We start from the raw sequence: 22,003 nt of genomic DNA on the forward strand, positions 1-22,003 counted from the left end.
AAGCCTTGAAGAATTTCTTCCCTACCCCCACCCCACCCCCCGACCTTTCCCTATGTTTTCTCCCTTCCTTTTCCTCTTTCAAGTAAGTAGCTGGCTCTGTGCTGGTTCTTCATTGCCTTCAGAGAGGTCTGTGGCAGAGCCAAAAGCAAAAATTTCCAGGTTTTATTTAACAAATTCTAACACGGAAGGATTTAGAAAGTGTGGAGGAGATGGAAAGGAAAAAGGAATTTACATGCTGAGAGTCTTGGATGGAGTAGCAGAATAGAGGGACTGTCCTCAGCCCAGATAAAAGACTTCCTCTGGGAGGGGAGAAATTAACCAGAAGACAAGTGGGTCCCTGAAGACTGGGGGCCAGGGAGGAGGCAAGATCCCAGAGAGCAAGGACTGTCCCATTTTCAACAAAGGGGAGCAAGGCAGGAGTTGCTGCAACAGGCCTTGGGACAGAGCCTGAAAAGACCACACGGGCCCAGGGGAGGTCTGGACAGCCGATCCTGTAGGAAAGCAAAGATGTGCTCTTTTGAGCGTTTAAATGAAGCTGATCCACCACCCAGTTCCCCCGGTGGTGACCACCTCACACTGCGTACTTACAGAGTGGGGTCATGCTCAAAGACACACACCAGCTAGGGGGTGGGAAAAACAAAAGGGTGAATGAGACAGAATCCCATCCTTCCCCAGTTGTGTCTGTTTCTGAGTTTTCCCCAGAGGTGTCTAATCCAGGTATGATATACATCGCCTCTTTGCTCTCCACTCCAATCTCAACCCATTTCTCTGACCACAGAACAGAAGTGCTAGAAAAGAAGGGTGGGATCACTCAGGGTGGAAGCTTCCTCATCAGAGTCTAATGGGAAAGAGTGTGGGGAGTGATGTTCTACTAAGTAGATGTGGGTGTGGTCTATGAGTTTCATTCCCCCATTCCCTGCCCCCGCACTGTCCCTATTGCTTAATGCCAGTGAGGTACCAGCGAGCTGCTCACATCTTACTAAATGTTTGATTAAAAACTAATTACTGCTTCCTAGATCGCCATAAGTCCAGCAAATCTGCTTGTTCTCATAGCCTAGCAGGCCCAGAAGTTTGAATATCAGCTTGAGTAGAACTGTCTGACCTCTTCTAATCCATTTTCCTTTAAAGTACCTCCTTCTCTTTTCTCTATCCTTAAGCCCCAGACATCCCTTCTCCTGCCTATTTCCATTCCTTCCTAATAATGACATTTCTTTGGATCCAGTGCTAGGTGATAGAAACCTTGTCTGATAAACTAACATATGTGCTCAGTCACTTCAGTTGTATTCGACTCTATGCGACGCTATGGATTGTAGCCCACCAGGCTCCTCTGTCCATGGGATTCTCTAGGCAAGAATACTGGGGTGGGTTGCCGTGCCCTCCTCCAAGGGATCTTCCTGACCCAGGGATCGAACCCGTGTCGCTTGTGTCTCCTGCATTGGCAGGCAGGTTCTTTACCACTACCACCACATTCTTAGATTCCTAAGGTGACTGGCTGTAAGTTAGAGAAGGCTTACCCCCACCCTCAAAATGAATTTACATCTGCACATCCTTTCACACTGAGAGAGCCTCCTAGCATAGCCAAACTATGAAGCTTCTCCCCTGCATCAGTCTGCTGATATTATCCCATCACTTAGCAAATATTAATTAAGCCTGTACTAAGTGCTGGGCATTGTGTTGCATGTTAGGGAGGTAAAACAAGTAAGCCATTGTCTCTATCTCTAAGGATTTCCAGGTAACTAGGAAGGGACTAAGAGAAATTATTCAACTCCATGATTAACTTTCTGAGACTTTCACTGAAAACAAGCAAAACATGTCAAGAATCCACTGTGAAGTGTGGTTATTCTCCTCTTGACCCATGGCTGAGAAATGCATTCTTGTCAGTCAAGGCATGTTTGAAATGGTTGACTGTGTCCCCAATACACAAACAGTTTTGTTAATCATTTTGCCCCACTTAATCCGTGGGCAGCCTGGAAGGGCAGAGTTTCGGAAAGCACACCCCAAACCCCGAGTTGAACTCAGCCTGACCCTTGCTTCCTTTTTCCCATTGGCTCCTTGTAACCCCAACACAGCTTTGGAAAATTCAGTCTACTTTTGGCAGAAACTAGGTGCTGACTAATTGTTGACCTAAGCCTTTTTCAAAGGTTAAGTTGGATCCTTTTGAGTAAAGTTCAACCAAAATAACTGTCATGTTCCTTACAGATGAACTGCTATAGTAAAGTGATATTTCTTCTGAATTTACTGACTTAGCTGGAAGGAGGCTCTTCTGTGACTGATGACTTCTCAGGAAGGCTAAAATCATATTTTCCTTTGAAAAAGCTGAATACCTTCCATATGAATTGTTTTTGTAGACAAATGTAATTGTCTAGGACAAATTCAAGGACATGACCCTTGGAATCCATGTCTTAGATAGCCTTTGAGCCAATGAGCCCAAGCTGTGTTTGGGTGGGTCATGTAGGCTTCCTGAAACCCTCCTCCATGCTCAGATGCCCCCTCAGTCTCTTGCAGGAGCCCAGAGGAGAAGAGAGTGGAGACCAGCGACAACCTTCACACCCTTCGCTGAGAGGCTCTCTGCAAATTCAGCCCTTTGGGGCTGAAAGGACAGAACAGCCAGCACTTGGAGTTTTATATTTACTACAGATAACCTGGTAACAGGACATTTAAAAAAAATTTTTTTGTTGGAGTATATTGCTTTATAATGTGTTAGTTTCTACTGTCCAGCAAAATCAATCAGCTATACCTATACATATATCTCCCTTTTTTTGGGTTTCCTTCCCATTTAGGTCACCAGAGAGCATGGAGCAGAGTTCCCTGTGCTCTGCAGTAGGTTCTCACTAGTTATCTATTTTGTACATGGCATCAATAGTGTGTATATGTCAATTCCAATCTCCCAATTCATCCCATCCCACCTTCCCCCTTAGTAACCATACGTTTGTTCTCTCCATCTGTGTCTCTATTTCTGCTTTGCAAATGAGATTGTCTATAGCATTTTTTACTCCACATTTATGTGTTAATATATAGTGCTTGTTTTTCTCTTCCTGACTTACTTCACTATGTTTGATAGTCTCTGGGTCCAACCATGTCTCTGCAAATAACCCAGTTTCATTCCTTCTTTTAGCTTAGTAATAGCCCATTGTATGTATGTACCACATCTTCTTATCCAGTCCTCTGTTGGTGGACATTTAGATTATTTCCATGTCCTGGCTATTGTAAATAGTACTGCAATGAACACTGGGGTGCATATGTCTTTCTGAATTATGGTTTTCTCTGGCTATATGTCCAGTAGGGGAATTGCTGGGCCACGTGGTAGCTCTGTTTTTAGTTTTTTAGGAACTTCCATACTGTTCTCTAGAGCTTATGGCATGGTGCGCTTGCTCAGTCATGACCAACTGTTTGCCACCCCGTGGACTAGAGCCGGCCAGGCTCCTCTGTCCATGGGATTTCGCAGGCAAGAACACTAGAGTGGGTTGCCATTTCCTTCTCCAAGGGATCTTCCCAACCCAGGAACTGAATGTGTGTCTCTTCTGTCTCCTGCATTGACAGGCAGATTCTTTACCACTGATAGTGGCTGTTATCAATGTCCATTTCCACCAACAGTGCAAGAGGGACAAGTCTAGGATGTTCATTTTGTTGGCATCCTTTCCTTAGTTCTAAAGTTGAGATTGTGCATAAATAGAATGTGAATCATAATTTTAGGGTCTTCAGAAAGGATCACTGCCTACTTTGCAGATCCATATCACTAGTTTGAGGCCCGGGCTTCTATCCTAATGCAGGACAGTATGTCTTATGGACCACTTATGCCTCGATCTGGATGACCCTCTGATTACTTCCTGAAGCCAACTCACCAAGGACAGGAAAGACCTAAATGGGAAATGGACACAAATCTATACAAAAGATGGGTACTGGAGGCAGGTGGGGCTACTGCCAAGCCCGCTGTATTTGGAATAGAGCAAAATATTTTCTGGCCGGCACTTCTCCAATGGTCACATCTTTTCAAAATACTTGTTTCTGGAGAAAGAGATCTACTTTGGTGAGATAGCCAGAGATCTTATGCACCATGGTAATATTTAAATAACTATGCTTCCAGAGTTAAGTAAATGTTTAGATAACCACAGATACATCACCCAAAAAGTGTACATTTAATCTCCATTAAGGCTTTAGACTAAAAACACATCATAAGGAACCTGAGAACCCACAAAGTTGACATTATGTAGAAATGATCAGTGACCACAGAATCTCTCAAGTTGGGCGCTTCTGTTTGCAACTGTGAATGTACACCGAAGGACTTCATAAAATGTTATTCAAATGCTGTAATTTTACGACTATAGAAACATTCTCACAACACTGCACCTTTGCTGGGATTGCAAGTTAAACAAAAAGCCACAGTTTACATTTCAAAGATACTCCCCAGTCCCTATGCTTAAATGTACTTTTCATCCCTCAATAATTTGTAGTAAATGTTAGAAATAGCTCTCTTGTATACATAGACATTTGTCTTCATGTCTCAGCCAGTGCCCAAAATCAAAGATTATACTTGTCATTTTAATGAAATCCCCATCAAAACTACAGTATAAATTTTAGGGGACCTCAGCACATTTAGGACATGGAAGAATAAAAATTCATGAATACCAACCATTGTTCTTTAAGTATAGAAAAGGAAAGGGACTCTGTTTCAGAAATTAAGTTACACTATGTATCCTGGTGGCTCAGACAGTAAAGAATCTGCCTGCAATGCAGGAGACCTGGGTTCAGTCCCTGGGATGGGAAGATCCCCTGGAGGAGGGCATGCAATACACTCTAGTATTCTTGCCTGACGAATTCCCATGGACAGAAGAACCTGGCAGGCTACAGTCCATGGGGTCACAAAGAGTTGGACACGACTGAAGCAACTAAGCACACACATATATCCATAGTAGTAGTTCTTTTAAATACATGGTATTCATATAGGGACAAATAGACCATTAAGCTAAATATTGAATTCAGAAATAAGTCCAGGTGCATATGGAAACTTGTCATGTGATGGGTATAGTACCAAAGACAAGGAGAGAGATGATGTTAAGAAATCACCTAGGAGAAAAATAAGCTGGATCTCTACCTCATACCATCCACAAAAGTGAGCCTCAAAGGTTTAAGAAACTAAACGTATGAAGAATTATATAAAGCTAATAGACAAAAATACAGGAAAGTATTTTTGTTGTCTTGGGATGGGAGAACATTTTTAATAGGACCCCCAACTCACACATTATAAGAGGGAAAATAATTAATTTTCTTTTCATCAAAGAAAATCTCGCAATCTTAAAGTACATGTGATTAGGCAAAGTTATTTACAGTATTTATTATTGACAAGAAATCTACATCTAAGTATATCTCCAATACTATGGCCACCTGATGTGAAGAGCTGACTTATTTGAAAAGACCCTGATGCTGGGAAAGATTGAGGGCAAGAGGAGAAGGGGAAGACAGAGGATGAGATGATTGGATAGCATCACCGACTCAATGGACATGGGTTTGGGTAGACTCCATGAGTTGGTGATGGACAAGGAGGCCTGGCATTCTGTGGTTCATGGGGTTGCAAAGAGTCAGACACGACTGAGTGACTGAACTGAACTGACTGATTATAGATACTATAGAGTTAACAGTAGAATGAAGATTTGGACAAGAAATTTGAGATGTCTAACCCCAACAAAGAAGTAGCATCTAGAACATTCAAGAGACACCAATAAATTAACAAATAACAACAAAATCTAGTTAAGCCAAGAAAGAAATGAGCAAACAATCAGTATCATATAAATTATGTGTATTATTTGTATCCATAGAACAGAGAACTCTGTAAAACCAGCTAGTATATAAAGCTATGCTTAACTCCAATAGTGCTTAAGAGAATTGAAAAATAAATAATAGTTTTTGGACCCTTCAGATGGCAAAAATTAAAGTCAGAAAATACCAAGTGAACAGGAACACTTTTTCAAGTGGTGGAAGAAATGATACAGCCTTTTTATAGTGCAATCTATCAGTACTTATCCCATGACCCTTCTTCTGACTAGCATGTGTATATGCCAGAGAAACTTCTGACAAATCTACAAAGATTCGTGGACTTCCCAGGTGGCTCCATGGGTAAAGAATCCATCTGTAGTACAGGAGACATAGGAAACATGGGTTTGATCCCTGGGTTGGGAAGATCCCCTGGAGGAGGGCATGGCAACCCACTCCAGTATTCTTGCCTGGAGACTCCCCGTGGGCAGAGGAGCCTGGCAGGCTACAATTCATAGAGTCTCAAAGAGTAGGACAAGAAGCAACTAAGCATGCATGCATGCATGAAGATGCCTATAAATGGATATTCATCTGTAGTCAGGATAGATGCCCAACTCCACATGAGCTGGGATGGACAAATCCTCAACAATGCAACCAGTGAGTAAAAAAAAAAAAAATTAAGAAATAGACATACTCTAGAGCAAATATATAACATTTAATTAAAAACATGTACATGGTGGCTCAAACAGTAAAGAATCTGCTTGCAATATAGGAGACCCTGGTTCAATCCCTGGTTTGGGAAGATCCCCTGCAGAAGGGAATGGCAACCCACTCCAGTATTCTTGCCTGGAGAATCCCATGGACAGAGGAGCCTGGCAGGATACATCCATAGGGTCGCAAAGAGTTGGACATGACTGAGTGACTAACACACACACATACACACATGTATTATACCATAGTGTGTATTTTTAAAGAATATATATGAAACCAAAGACACATAGCAAGCACATTAGACACATTAGAGAGGGTTTGTTGAGCAGGCAGTGGAGAAAGTGGGAATAAGAATCAGAAGAAGAGATAAGAGTATTGAAACTTGACTAAATGAAAATTAAACAAAAGTGATACTGCCCCAGGAAAACAGTAAGGAGTACAATGAGCTCAACTATGCACCCAAGACCCAAATTTAAAAAGAAAAAGAAGTGTAGAGGCGGAGGGTAGAATTTTTCTGAGATCACACACAGAATTAGAAACAAGACCTGGGCTTTAATGGTGTTGACAGCCTCATTTACTGAGACCTTAACCTGTACTAGTCATTATTTAGTAGCTTGACATTCTGTGCATTATCTGATTCAGTTCTCACACACACACACACACACACCCCATATTATTATTCCCATTTTAGAGATGAGTAAGCAGAGAATCAGAGAGGTTATGCCATTTGCCTAAGGGCACACAGCAAGAAGTAGCATAGCTGGAATTTGAATCTAGGTCTATATGACTCCTAAGTTCATTCACTTTATTTCCTGCCATTGCTCACAGTTATAAGAAGTAAATGAAGTTACCAAAACCAAGTTTGCTCCTTCCTACTCTACCCCTCAGCTCTCCACCACTGACTGATTTGTTTCTGTGATAAGCAGAATAATCCCCACACACACAGATATGCCACACCCTATCATCTAAAACCTCTGAATGTTCCCTTATGTGGCAAAAGGGAATTTTCAGAGGATATTGAGACAGTAAGAGTATCCCAGAGCATCCAGGTGAGTTCAGTGTAATCACAGGGGTATTTATGAAAACATCGGAGGAGGCAGAGAGAGGAAGAGAGGTGATCATGGAAGCAGGAGATGGGAGTGATGCCAGGGAATAGGGAGCCTCAAAACACTAATTTTCTTGATGAGATCTTTTCCCATTTCCTTGTTTCATTTTCTTGGACTCCGAAATCACTGCGGACATTGACTGCAACCATGAAATTACAAGAAGCTTGCTCCTTGGAAGAAAAGCTATGACAAACTTAGCGTATTAAAAAGCAGAGACATTACTTTGCCTACAAAGGTCTGTATAGTCAAAGTGATGGTTTTTCCTGTAGTCATGTATGGATGTGAGAGTTGGATCATAAAGAAAGCTGAGTGCCGAAGAAGTGATGTTGGTGTTGGAGAAGACTCTTGAGAGTCCATTGGACTGCAAGGAGATCAAACCAGTCAATCCTAAAGGAAATCAGTCATGAATATTCATTGGAAGGACTATTGCTGAAGCTCCAATACTTTGGCCACCTGTTGCAAAGAGCCAACTCATTGGAAAAAGACTCTGATGCTGGGAAAGATTGAAGGCAGAAAGAGAAGGGGACGGCAGAGGATGAGATGGTTAGATGGCATCCCTGACTCAATGGACATGAGTTTGAGCAAGCTCCACTTAGATGGTAAAGGACAGGGAAGCCTGGCGTGCTGCAGTCCATGGGCTGCAAAGAGTCAGACTTGACTGAGCAACTGAACAACAACTAGATGCTAAAAACTGCAAAGAAATGGATTCTCTTGTGAACCTTCAGAAAGAACCAACATCTTAATTTTAGCCCCATAAGGCCTTTTTCCGACTTCTGGCCTCCAGAACTATGAGAAAATAAACCTGTTATTTAAAGCCACTGTTTGTGGTAATTTGTTAAAGCATCAATAAAAATATTACAAATTCACTTCAGGATCTTTAAAGCCATTGTGGGGGATGGGGGGTGGGGCACGGGGATGGTAGTAGTAGATGGATTACCAACAAGGTTTGACAGCTAGTTAATACTGAGGAACTAGAATCTGGGTTTCCTGATGCCTCAGTGCTGGACTCTTCCTACTTCATCTTTCATTAGAAACACACAAGGCTCTGGAGTAATAGCAACAGGAAATTTGAAATCAAGTAAGCGGACACTGAATGTGTGTGACTTGTTTCCACAGGGGCACAGGTTTAGACACCAGGCACAGAGACCATATAATCCCTGTTGTCCTGTTGCAGAGAATAGCCCAAGATATAAAAAGAAATGTTTCCAGGCTTAAAGTCCTACACCTGGCTATTGGTGAAGTAGAGCAATTCAGTTTGATTCAACTGTTTTAATAAAAATCACTTTAACAAGGCAAGAGAGGTATAAATAATGCTGTTATTTACTGGGTAATAGTTTACTGTATATTTTTAAAAGTTTACTGCAATATTGTAAAATTGGGCTTCCATGGTGGCTCACACTGCAAAGAATCTGCCCATAATGCCAGAGACCCAGGTTCGATCCCTAGGTCAGGAAGACCCCCTGGAGAAGGAAATGGCAACCCACCCCAGTATTCTTGCCTGGAGAATCCCATGAACACAGGAGCCTGGTGGGCTACAGCCCATGGGTTTGCAAAAAGTCGGACAAGACTGAGCAACTAAGCATACAATATTGCAAAAAGAGAAAAAGACTGCTGGAGTTGAAATCAGAATTGGGTTCAACTTCTAACTCTGCAGTTAGCTCTGTGATCTGGGCAAGTGAGCTTGCCCCTCCAGGTCTCAGATTCCTCACCCATGGAATGACCTGCATCACTGACCACAGCTCGTCCATGCTAGGACCAAACCATTCAGTGCTCTCCATGGGGCTGATGCCGTCCTGACACCAGCACCAGGCTGGGAGCCAGAGGGAGGAGCCCTGACATTCACTGAGTGCCTGCTGAGAGTCTGTGCTGTGCTTCAAACTTCACCCCTGTCATGCTGGTCAGTGTTCACAGCTCCACAGGGTCGTATTATGATACGTATTTCACAACAGAGGAAATAGAAACCTGGAGAGTTCAAGTAACGCAGTCAAGTTCCCACAGCACATGTTAGGTAGAACCAGATCTGACTTGACGTGTCGTAGTCTACAGCACTGTGCCATCTCCCATCTCTTCCCCAAAGGTTAAATACTGTAACACACACAGAGACATTTTGAGCGTCAGACACTTCCGCAGTCAACGGTTCACTCAGTCCAAAGAGCAATCCTTCAACAAAGCCAAGGCAGATGAGGAAACTGCCTCAGATATTTTTAAGGAACTTGTCAAAAGTCACAGAGTTGGGAAATGGGAAAGACAATGGAACATGAATTCGAGTCTCTCTGTCTCTTTGCTTTAACTGTGATGCCCCAGGACCCTACTCTGCCACCACCAAAGGGGTCTTGGGTAAGTCACTTAACCTCTCTAAACTTCACTTCCTTTTCCTATAGTATTTCAGTTATAATACCTGCCCTTGAAACCATCTTGAGGGCTAGATAAGTCTGAGAAAGTGTTTTGCAAGCTTTTAAGAATGTACAAAGGACAGGAATGTTTCAGCTTGCCTTGAGCAATGACTATTTGTGTCATCTAGTTTAACTCTTTTCTTGAAAGTTTAGATAGAACTATCATAACATGTCAGGAACTAAATAGCTCTATGAAATATAACTCTATAAAGCCTGATACAGGCTGAGGGCTTATGTGTTTGCTATTGTTAGTAAGAGAAGGGGCTTAATCACTAGTTGTTCAGAAAGAGAATCCTAGCAAATGCTCAGATCATCAACAATAGCTTCTGGGGCAGTAGCCAGTCCATTAACTAGTTTTGAAACCACGGTTCCACATCACTGAATTTCAGTGCAAGGGCAGAATCCATTCGCCATGAATGAAGTTCAGTATAATACTGAACATACTGTGGGCTGGATAAACCTAGAATGAGTGCCAGTTTGCTATAGTTGGAATAATTTTGATTTCAAAAATCTTATAACTTGCCAAGAGCACTATTTTTAAAATCTTTTTTAATGATAGATTTATTATCATTTCTGATGAATTTCTTTGACTATCATTTTGTTCACTATAATTATGAATTGATAATGTATATATTTAAAATAAACCACAGATTCATGATGAAAAGTTGAAGAATCACAAATGGTGCATTTTATTTTATTTTAATTTTTACAATACTGTATTGGTTTTGCCATACATCAGCATGAATCCGCCACGGGTGTACATAAGTTCCCACTCATTTTTAAAAAGATGTTACCAAAATTAATTAGAGATTCTGAAATATATAGAGTCGTTTCAAATCATTTATAATAATAAGAATTAGGAATAATACAGATTCCCCAAAGATGATCCTTCTAACAAAACTTTTATTATTGCATAGATTCTGGAGTTTGAAAGACACACACTTGAATCCTACCTCTGTCTTTCACTTGCTCGTGTTTAATTCTCTGAGCATTTCATTATCCATCATATGGGCATAATGATGATACCCTAAGGGTTTATTTTTACCAAATTCTGTAATGACTATGAAAATATGATATGAATTGTAAATGTTAGTTGGTATTGAATGTTAATAAATTACAAGATGCATATTTTGTTCAAATTATAATAGAAGCTATGAGCCTTAGAATACAAAGAGATTACTCATATTGTAAGTTCTTCCCCATTATATTACAATATTGAGAAAGCAAAGAAAGGTATTTCAAACAGCCAGCAAATGAAAGGCATGACTGGGTATAACTGAATCTGAAATACTGATTAACTCTAAAAATTGTTGCCAGGTTATTTCTCAAGTTAACTCTATAAGGAATGTGTTAATATAATTCAGATTAAACTTATAATACTCTACTACATTTAGGAGATAAGCAGTGGTGTGTATTATGGAAACTAGGAAGATGACTAAGGTAAAATCTCTGCCTTTGAGAACAATAGTCTTTAGTCATTCATCATCAGTTGGAATCATTGCTTATAAAATTAATTAAATTAATAAAATTAATTATTCCCTTCCCCCCTCTCTTCCTCTTTTTCTTCCTCCTCTATTCCCTCTGGTCTCCATGTTTTGCTGTGTATCTGTATATATTTACATATGTGCATGTATATATATGAATATATATGTACAATTGAATATATGTTTATATCATCTAATAGCCTCTGGGATAATTTCTTACCCAGAAAATTACTTGTCCCAAAACATACTCTTGCCTCAGTCTTTTTCACTAAGTAAATGGCACCACCATTCCCCTAGTTGCTCAAACCACAGGGAACCTTGAAAAATAAGAGTGAAAATAAACATATTTTTATAAAAGGACATATTTTAGGGGAACGAACTGATCCTTTTTTAGGGGTAAAGGAACTCATCAAAGAGATATTTTAATAGACTGATCTTGCCATCTTGACGTGATTAATTGCTTCTGAAGATGGCCCCCTTCTTCTCATCTCTGTGTCCATGACACTTCATCCTGAGGAAGGGGAGTCTACTTTTCCTCCCTTTGAATCTGGGTTGTCCTTGTGACAAGTTTGTCAAAAAAGTTTACAGCATAAGTCATGTTTTGATAGTTTCAGGCCTAAATCTTAAGAAATTGGTAGGCTCTACGTTAATTCTCTTGGAAGTTAGTAGCCATATAAAGAAGTTCAACTACCATGTCAGAGAGGAGAAGCCTCTTGGATGGAGAGGTGCATGGACTAATGGGTGGCTGGGTGGATGACTAAATAGAAAGATAGATACTGATTGATAGATGGATAGATGCTGGCAAGAAGATAGACAACTATGTACATAGAGAGAAGCCCTGGATAATAAGAGAATTTAAAAGAAAAGAGAGACGACCAGCCAGCCCCCAGCTGATCCAGCCACTCCAGGTTATCAACATGTAAGTGAAGCTTCAATTACCCCAGTCAACACCACATGGCTCAATGACAATACATCACCACCAAGCCGCCTTCAAACTCCAGAATAAGGAGAAAATGAAGTTGTTACTGCTCTTTGTTTTAGTTACCTACTGCTCTGAAACAAACCACTAAATCATAGACAATGCATAACTGAAACATCTAGAAAATTGGTTCATAATACATTTTACTTTGAGCAACAGAACCAAAAAATCATGACTGTATAATGACTTGCTCAGTTTTTTAATCAAGCCGAAGCTGAACAACAGATTCTTATTACTTGCAGCTTAGTGGTAACTATAAAAAGGTGCTAATATAGTGCCAGTAGTGACATATTTTTAATGTTCAAATTTGGAAATTGCAGGACTCTGGGCAAACATCTCATTTACCTCTCAAAGGAAATATAACAGACTTTAAAAGATAAAAAATCTTGAGTCTTTTTGAAAGGTTAACAAAAAAAAAAAAACAACCTTGACTCTTTTGAGAGATATGATTAAGAAGCTGGGATACCTAAACAAATTATAAATAGAAAACATTCATCCCAAAGTCTTTTTAATTTTATTTAGTTTAAAATATGATAAACTGAATTTAGTGAAGCTGAGACTGTGAAAAGGAGAATAAGAAAGTTTTGTTTTTCTTTTAAATCAGAAACCATTTTACAGTAGCTGGAGACAGAGTAAAGTCAATTTTTGCTTTATTCTTGCCAACCTAGAAGAGATGGAAGAGCTCCAAAATCACCCTTCATTCTCAGCCTAGATATTAGCTTCAATCCACTCAAGTTCAACAAGAACAGTTTAAGAACAGTATATCCTTTCATTGGATTTCAAATCCCTAGCCATCTAGTGCAATTGAAAATGGCCAGAACATAGACAGAGCCAAACATTAGGAAGAGTTTCTGGATATCAAGAAATATTTTAAATGACCGAAAAGTTGATCAGAAAAGCTCTGTAGAAATTCTGGAGGTAAAGGCCACTAGTCTGCCACATGTGTCACTCCGTTTATTGCCAAGGTTGATGGTTGATTAAGGTGAATGAGGGCCCCATCCCCTGTCATTAAGTCACATATCCCTACAAATGCTGCCAGGTCAATCCAGGAGGACAGGATTCAACATCAAGAATAGATGAGTAGGTGTACTTCCCTGCTCCGTGCCCTAGAAAGCTCTCTGTTTGTGGCAGGAAACACTTGCGATAGTCTAACAAACATAAACTACATAATGAATTTAAGAAATAATCAATATATTCTCCAGCCTCTGAGTTAGAGCATAAATATCAAAAGAATAAATTTGAATCAGTTCTAATGAGATGGATGAAACTGGAGCCGATTATACAGAGTGAAGTAAGCCAGAACGAAAAACACCAATACAGTATACTAACACATATATATGGAATTTAGAAAGATGGTAATGATAACCCTGTATGTGAGACAGCAAAAGAGACACAGATGTATAGAACGGACTTTTGGACTGTGAGGGAGAGGGAGAAGGTGGGATGACTTGGGAGAACGGCACTGAAACATGTATACTATCATGTAAGATACGAAGCGCCAGTCTGTGTTCAATACAAGATACAGGATGCCTGGGGCTGGTGCACGGGGATGATCCAGAGAGATGATATGGGGTGGGAGGTGGGAGGGGGGTTCAAGATTGGGAGCTCGTATATACCTGTGGCAGATTCATGTCAATGTATGGCAAGACCAATACAGTATTGTAAAGTAAAATAAAGTAAAAATAAAATTTAAAAAAAGCAAGAACTTTCTAATAAATAATAAAAGCAAAATAGTTCACAAATTCTTTAAGCCTCTACCTATAAAGTTAATTTGTTTTACAGTGATCTCATTCTTGACTATTACTATCAGCGCAAAAAGTGTTTTATGTTCTGTCTTCTGCCGAACCAAGTTCTCTGATACAAAATAAAATAACAATACATTACATTTTTCTTAAATCCTATTTGTTTTATTCTTAATAGCTGAAGTATCCCTATGGAATATTAAAAATAATGCATATATGTGTAAAAAGTTCATGTGGTCCAAAATTCAAATGTTAAAAGTAAAATTCCTATCCTGCCTCCTCACCACTCAGTTCCCCTCCCTAGAGTTTCTTGTGTATTCGTCCAAAGATATTTTATGCCTTTAAGGCATATATTTTCCCCTCCATGTTTTTAATATACAAATGGCCACCCTATAGTTGTATATTTTTCTATAATATCCATTAAGATAAATTATGTTAAGCCTCAAAACTCCTTGAGGTAGGCATTTGCTCCAATTTTACAATGAAAGTGAAAGTTGCTCAGTCATGTCTGACTCTTTGTGACCCCATGGACTGTAGCCTGCCAGGCTCCTCTGTCCATGGAATTCTGCAGGCCAAAATACTGGAGTAGGTAGCTGTTTCCTTCTCCAGGGGATCTTCCCAACCCAGGAATCAAACTAGGGTCTCCTGCATTGCAGGTAGATTCTTTACCAGCTGAGCTACCAGGGAAGCCCAGTGAGGACACTGAGAAAACATTTGAAACACTTGACCAAAGTTGAGATCACACAAAAACCTAGAGCTGCTTATTTCAATTAACATTCCTTTCACTCTAATCCAGTATTCTTGTTTATTTGTTCATCTCTCCATTCATTTTGCAAATATATATTAAGCTTCCAGTACATTCAAAATATATGTTAGATGTTTTGGAGTGTATATATTTTGTGGTGGTGATTTAGTCACTAAGTCGTTGGTGAGACACAATATCTTCTCCCTAAAAGCTTTAATTTTATAGTGGAAATAAAATCAGTTTAGATGAGGTAGAATCTTGCAGTGTAATTTTGCAAATTGACATGAGGTCCAAAAGAGGAAGTAAGTATTTTACCTTGAGATATCCAAAACAGTTTCATGGTAGAAATGGCATTTGTGCCAAGCTTTAAACTATTAACACAAGTAGAATAGAAATAACTCAAACATATCTGTACAATTAAAATATACGTATTTAAAAAATGTAATAAGTATGTATTTTATAAGACATTTAGTTAAGCAAGTAAAGAATTTTCTGAAGTAATAAATTTGGAATCTCTCTAGCACATTAATTTGTTTGTTCTTTACAGCAGTTCTATAGATAAAGAAAGCTATTTAATGATAAAATTTTCAATTCACCAGGAAACTATAATAATTCTAAATCTGTATGTATCTAATAATAAAAATGACTCAGATGATATAGAGCAAAAATTGACCAAACTTCAAGGAAAAATACATAAATCCAATATGCCTACTGGGAAATTTTACCATGCCTCTCTCATTACCTAGAGCAATGGGACAAAAATACTAATATGTTTAGAAAAGTGTTAACAATAATATAATAATGATGATATATGAAATGCTGCACAAAACAACTACAAAAAACTATCCTTTTTTTGAACATTTTCTGGGTCATAAAATAAGTCACAAATTTCAAAACTTGCAGGCGTACAGAATGCAGTTTCTTATCACAATGGAATTAAGCTGGAAATCAATAATGCAAAGATAAAATCCTCACATATTTAGAATTTTTAAAATACTCTTTGTATATAACTCATGGGTCAACAAGGAAATTGCAACAAAAATTATAAAATATTTTGAACTAAATGATAATGAAAACAGTCAATACCAAAACTTTTAGAACGTAGCTAAAGCCAAAATTTTATAGTCTTAACACATACATTAGAGAGAGCAAAAAGTAAAAAACCAATGACTTAATTACAAAACTGAGAAAAAGAATAGCAACTTGAACCCAAAGAAAGTACAGAGGAAAGAAAATCAAAAAATAAATGTAGAATAAAGAAGATCAACAATGCCTAAAACGTATTATTTGAAATGTATAAAAATAATGATTGATCCCTGGCAATCAAGAAAAGAAAGAAGGTGCAAAATAAATAATATTGGGAATTACAAAGTGACATCAGTATGAATCATAAAGACATTGAAAATATCATTAAGAGGATATCATGAAAAATAGTATTCAAGTGTATTTTAAAATTTAGGTGTAAATCAGTACATTTCTTTAGAAAAACATAACTTTCTAGAATGACACAAAAAGAAATAGCAAATCTAAATAGTGTCATAAAAGAATTGTGTAATTTAAACATTTTTTTTGCCTTTTGTCATTAATATTTTATAATGTGCTTATGTCACAGAGTGCAGATTGAGAAGGCAGTATATTCATTTATTTATTTATTTATTTATTTATTTAATTGGAGGTTATTTACTTTACAATATTGTATTGGTTTTGCCATACATCAACATGAATCCTCCACAGGTATACACATGTTCCCCATCCTGAAACTCCCTCCCTCCTCAAGAAATCTCCAGACCTAAAGGATTACCAAAAACAAATATTTTTTTTTACTGTTTTACCAAAGACTCCACAGGAAAGGAGATATTTAAGTTTTTCTTATTGATGATCATTGACACAAAGATCCCAAAGCGAAAGTGAAAGTGAAGTCGCTCAGTCGTGTCCGACTCTTTGGGATCCTATGGACTGTAGCCTACCAGGCTCCTCCCTCCATGGGATTCTCCAGGCAAGAGTACTGGAGTGGGTTGCCATTTCCTTCTCCAGGGGATCTTCTTGACCCAGGGATTGAACCCGGGTCTCCTGCATTCCAGGCAGACCCTTTAACCTCTGAGCCACCAGGGAAGCCCAAACAAAATATTTTAAAAAAAGCAAAATAAGCAAAAATATATATTAAAAGGATTATATACCACAACTAATTTGAGATTATTCAAAGAATGCAGTTAACATTTTTTATTCAATTAATATTATTCTTCACATTAACAAAATAATAGAGAAACACTTATGATTATCTCAATAAATGCAGAAATCTCAATACTCTTTCATAATTTAATACAGCAAACTACAAAGAGAATCTTCCTTAATTTACAAAGGGCATTTATAAAAGGGTCACAGAAAACACCATACCTAATGATTTGATACAAGTAGTGGATTCTGCATGAATAGAAATGAGATTAAAAATACACAATATACCCAATTCTATTCCACATATTTGGAAATCCTAACCAGTAAAATAAATCAAGGAAAAGAAATAAAATGATTAATAACTAGAAATTTGTCATTATTTGCAAGTGGCACAAAAATATAAACAAAATAAACAAAAAGCTATAGGTCACATACACAGGTCAATATTACAAAACTCAATTATATTTCTGTTTACAATACATGTGTTTATGTCTGTAAAAGCTAGAAAATTAAATTTCAAATATATTAGCATAAATAAATATCAAACATCTAGGAATAACATTAATTTTAATTTAATTCAATTTTTAATATGCAAGAAATCTACAACAAAAATTATATTTTTATATATATATATATTATATATATATTGGCTGTGCCTGGTCTTTGTTGCTGCACAGGCTTTTCTCTAGTTGCAGCAAGTGGAGGTTACTCTCCAGTTGTGTCCGGGCTTTTCATAGCGGTGGCTTCTCTTGTTGCAGAGCATAGGCTCCAGGGCATGCAGGCTTCAGTAGCTGTGGCACGTGGGCTCAGTAGTTGTGACTCCCAGGCTCTAGAGCACAGGCTCAGCAGTAGTGGTGCAGGAGCTTAGCTGCTCCACAGCATGTGGGATCCTCCTGGACTGGGGATTGAATCCATGTCCCCTGCACTGGCAATCGGACCCTTTACCACTGACCCACCAGGGAAGCCCTACATGGAAAATTATAATATAGTATAGAAAGAAATTAAAGAAAATTTACATATACTATATTCAGGGATTAAAAGCCTCAGCTGTAAAGATGAAAATCTCAGAGTGATCAGTAAGTAATTGCAATCCCAATAAAAGTCATAACAGATTTATATTCTTATGTTAATTTTCCAATGGATTGTGAGATTTGTATTGGAATACAAAGGGCCAAGAGCAACCAAGACACTTTGGAAAAATGACTAGAAGAACTGCTTTATAAGATATCAAGAACACTGATTATCAAGCTTCCATAACCAAGATACCGTGGGCAGGTGGTATTGGAACAAGGAGAGACAAATAGAACAATGAACCGAAACAGAGGGCTCAGAAAGCAGGCCCCATGTACATGGACCTTTATTTTGTTAAAAAGGTAGCACTGCAGAGTGTCTGAGAAAGGTTAGTGCTGGATGAATTAAAATATTTATTTGAGGGACTTCCCTGGTCAAGTGGTTAAGACTCTGTACCTCCAATGCAGGGGACATGAGTTTAATTCCTGGTTGGGGAACTAAGATCCCACATGCCTGTATGCCCAAATAAATAAATAAATAAATAAATATTTATGTGAGAAAAAGTTAAACATTACCTCTGCTTCACACTATAAATAAAAATCAAGTCCAGGTGTATTGTAGACATAAATATGAACAGTAAAGCAATAAAACTTCCAGATTTCATGGATGATACCAAGACTGGGGGGCAAGGGGGCTTCATGGTGTAAAGATAACTAAAACAAGACTCAAAAAGCAAAAATTATAAAGGGAAAAATTAATTAGATAAAATTATGAATCTAAGTTCATAAAAAGATTCTATTAAGGTAATAACAAGCGGGAGAAGATATTTTCAACCCAGACAAATAGTGCACATTCAGAATATATGAAGATTCTTACTAATTAATAAAAAAAGACAAAGAACACAGTTTACATATGGTTCTCTTAAGAAAGATTCTTCACAAAAGATGATGACCAAAGGGCCAACAAACATATAAAAAGGCTCTCAATCCCACTGATCCTCAGGGAAATACAACAGGCCCATCAGAGTACCTAAATCTAAGTATCAAGTGCTGGCTGACTAGGACAAAACAAGAACTTTGTCCTCTTCAGGTAGAGTTTAAATTAGTAAAACACTTTGAAAAAATATTTTCTAAAATGGTCATGCACACCCTACAGCCCTATGTAGCAGGTCTAGCTGCATAATTTGTGAGTCCAATACAAAATAAAACTATGGGACATGTTGTTCAAAGAGCAGGAGAAAAGTGCTGCAAAAGGTACTAGAACAAAAATAATTTTCCTTTCAGTTTCTCTGGCAACTTGTTGTGATGCTGTTTATTTTCTCTTTAATGTCTTCTAAGTAAAGAAAAATTAAGATTTTAAATTATTAGCCTGAGTTTTATAATTAATCTCTGTATTGTACAATGCCAGTTTTAAGTGAACCTATAGACCTTTGACTCAGCTGTGGAATCAGCAATATTACACAATTTGTATTTTATAGCTCATACATGCAGATGTACTTTATTCTACCAAACAGTGGAAACTGCACAAAACTAACTCTGCTATTTTTATTTCACTTCACATTCTATCTACATTCTCTACCTTTGGCTTACTTTAGACTTTACTAAGGTAGGACTAAAAAGAAACGACACTAGGGTTCTCCTATCTTTCCCTTTCCTTCTCTGTCATCATTTTCAAAGTTACGCGGTTGGCTAATGAAACAAAGTCATATTTCTTAGAATACATTACCTTCTCCCTGCATTTGATAAAAATTATGATTCAAATGAAAGCATGGCCTCTCAAGGCTGTCATCTCCCACTTACTCTCTTCAGTCTGTAGATGTAACACATTTATCTTAAAGTTGTTTTGAATCTTACTGAACTTCCATGAATAATGGCTCCACTGGAATTCTGTGCTTGCAGGCATTCAGTCACAGGTGGGTAAAACCCCAGGAACTGTGAACATGGACATTGTACTTTTCTCCTCTGCTATGCGCATGCTCATTAATCCATTAGGCTTCAATTACAAAACACAAGTTTCAGGGTAAAATTTAAAATTTCAAGCAGGAAGAGATGAAAGTTCTAATTCGAAAAGATAACATGTACCCCAGTGTTCATAGTGGCACTATTTCCAATAGCTAAGACATGGAAAAGGTCAGTTTTCATTCCAATTCCAAAGAAAGGCAATGCCAAAGAATGCTCGAACTACTGCACAATTGCTCTCATCTCACATGCTAGTAAAGTAATGCTCAAAATTCTCCAAGCCAGGTTTCAGCAATACATGAACCGTGAATTTCCAGATGCTCAAGCTGGTTTTAGAAAAGGCAGAGGAACCAGAGATCAAATTGCCAACATCCGCTGGATCATGGAAAAAGCAAGGGAGTTCCAGAAAAACATCTATTTCTGCTTTATTGACTACGCCAAAGCCTTTGACTGTGTGGATCACAAGAAACTGGAAAATTCTGAAAGAGATGGGTATACCAGACCACCTGACCTGCCTCTTGAGAAACCTATATGCAGGTCAGGAAGCAAAAGTTCGAACTGGACATGGAACAACAGACTGGTTCCAAATAGGGAAAGGAATACGTCAGGGCTGTATATTGTCACCCTCCTTAGTTAACTTCTATGCAGAGTACATCATGAGAAACGCTGGGCTGGAAGAAGCACAAGGTGGAATCAAGATTGCCGGGAGAAATATCAATACCCTCAGATATGCAGATGACACCACCCTTATGGCAGAAAGTGAAGAGGAACTAAAAAGCCTGTTGATGAAAGTGAAAGAGGAGAGTGAAAAAGTTGGCTTAGAGACTGAGACTAATGGCGTTGTCCACGGAGCAGGCCACGGGAGGCGTTGAGAAGACCAAGGCGGAAGAGAAACCGCGTGTTCTGGAATCCGGGGCAGCCCCGCTCGGAAATTTCCCTCATCATTCCCGCTTCCACCCTCCAGAGCAACGGCTCCGCCTCCTACCCCCGGAGCTGCTTCGTCGGCTCTTCTTCCCTCAGTCCCGAGACAAGGCCGATCCTGGGGCTCGACATGGGGTGTAACTCCGGGGATCTGAGTGTGGCTCTATACAAACATTTCCTTTCCCTACGTGATGGGGAGACCTGCTTAGATGCCTCAAGAGCAGTCCATCTCCTCTGCTGCAACATAGATCCAGTCCTGGTGGAACGAGCTGAAAAAGAATGCCCTTTTCCTGATGGTTTGACTTTTATTACCCTGGACTTCATGAATCAAAGGACCCGGAAAGTTCTCCTAAGCTCTTTCTTGAGCCAGTTTGGACGCTCAGTTTTTGATATTGGCTTCTGCATGTCAGTAACCATGTGGATTCACCTGAACCGTGGGAACCAAGGCCTGTGGGAGTTCCTGGCCCACCTTTCTTACCTATGCCCCTACCTCCTTGTGGAGCCACAGTCCTAGAAGTGTTACCGGGCAGCTGCAAGGCGTCTCCGGAAGCTGGGCCTCCATGATTTTGACCACTTCCGCTCCCTGGCCATCGGAGGTGATATGGCCATTCAGACTGTGCAGATCTTGACCCAGGACCATGGCATGGAATTAGTATGCTGCTTTGGCAACACCAACTGGGACCGAAGCCTTCTGCTCTTCAGGACAAAACAAGCCACAGAGACTCACTCATCTGATCCCCGAGTCACTGATAGAAGAGGAAAATAACGGAACAAAATAAGATTCTGGAGAGAGTGAGATGGGAGGAAGGTAAGACCAGGATAGAGATATTGAAAGAGTTTTATATAAAAAATTAAGTTCATTCTCCTTAACTCCTAGTAGTTAGGCAGCCTCCAAACCTGGCAGAAGTTTTGTAAGTGTCCAGGACATGGAACTAAACAAATCATTATCTGTTCCCCATTTTGGGGGATGATCCCTGAGGAGACTATATCTGAGGGGCAATGACCTGGGCTGTCTGGCAGGAGGTGAACTGGA

The 22,003-nt window shown here is 39.0% G+C and overlaps 1 pseudogene; it reads left to right on the plus strand.

Annotated features, from left to right (window-relative positions):
• Positions 1 to 20,883: 20,883 nt before the first annotated feature.
• LOC138434307 (RNA 5'-monophosphate methyltransferase pseudogene) lies at positions 20,884 to 21,736 on the plus strand (annotated as a pseudogene).
• The last annotated feature ends 267 nt before the right edge of the window (positions 21,737 to 22,003 follow it).

Source organism: Ovis canadensis, chromosome 1 (assembly GCF_042477335.2).
Source record: "Ovis canadensis isolate MfBH-ARS-UI-01 breed Bighorn chromosome 1, ARS-UI_OviCan_v2, whole genome shotgun sequence".
Lineage (NCBI taxonomy): Eukaryota > Metazoa > Chordata > Mammalia > Artiodactyla > Bovidae > Ovis > Ovis canadensis.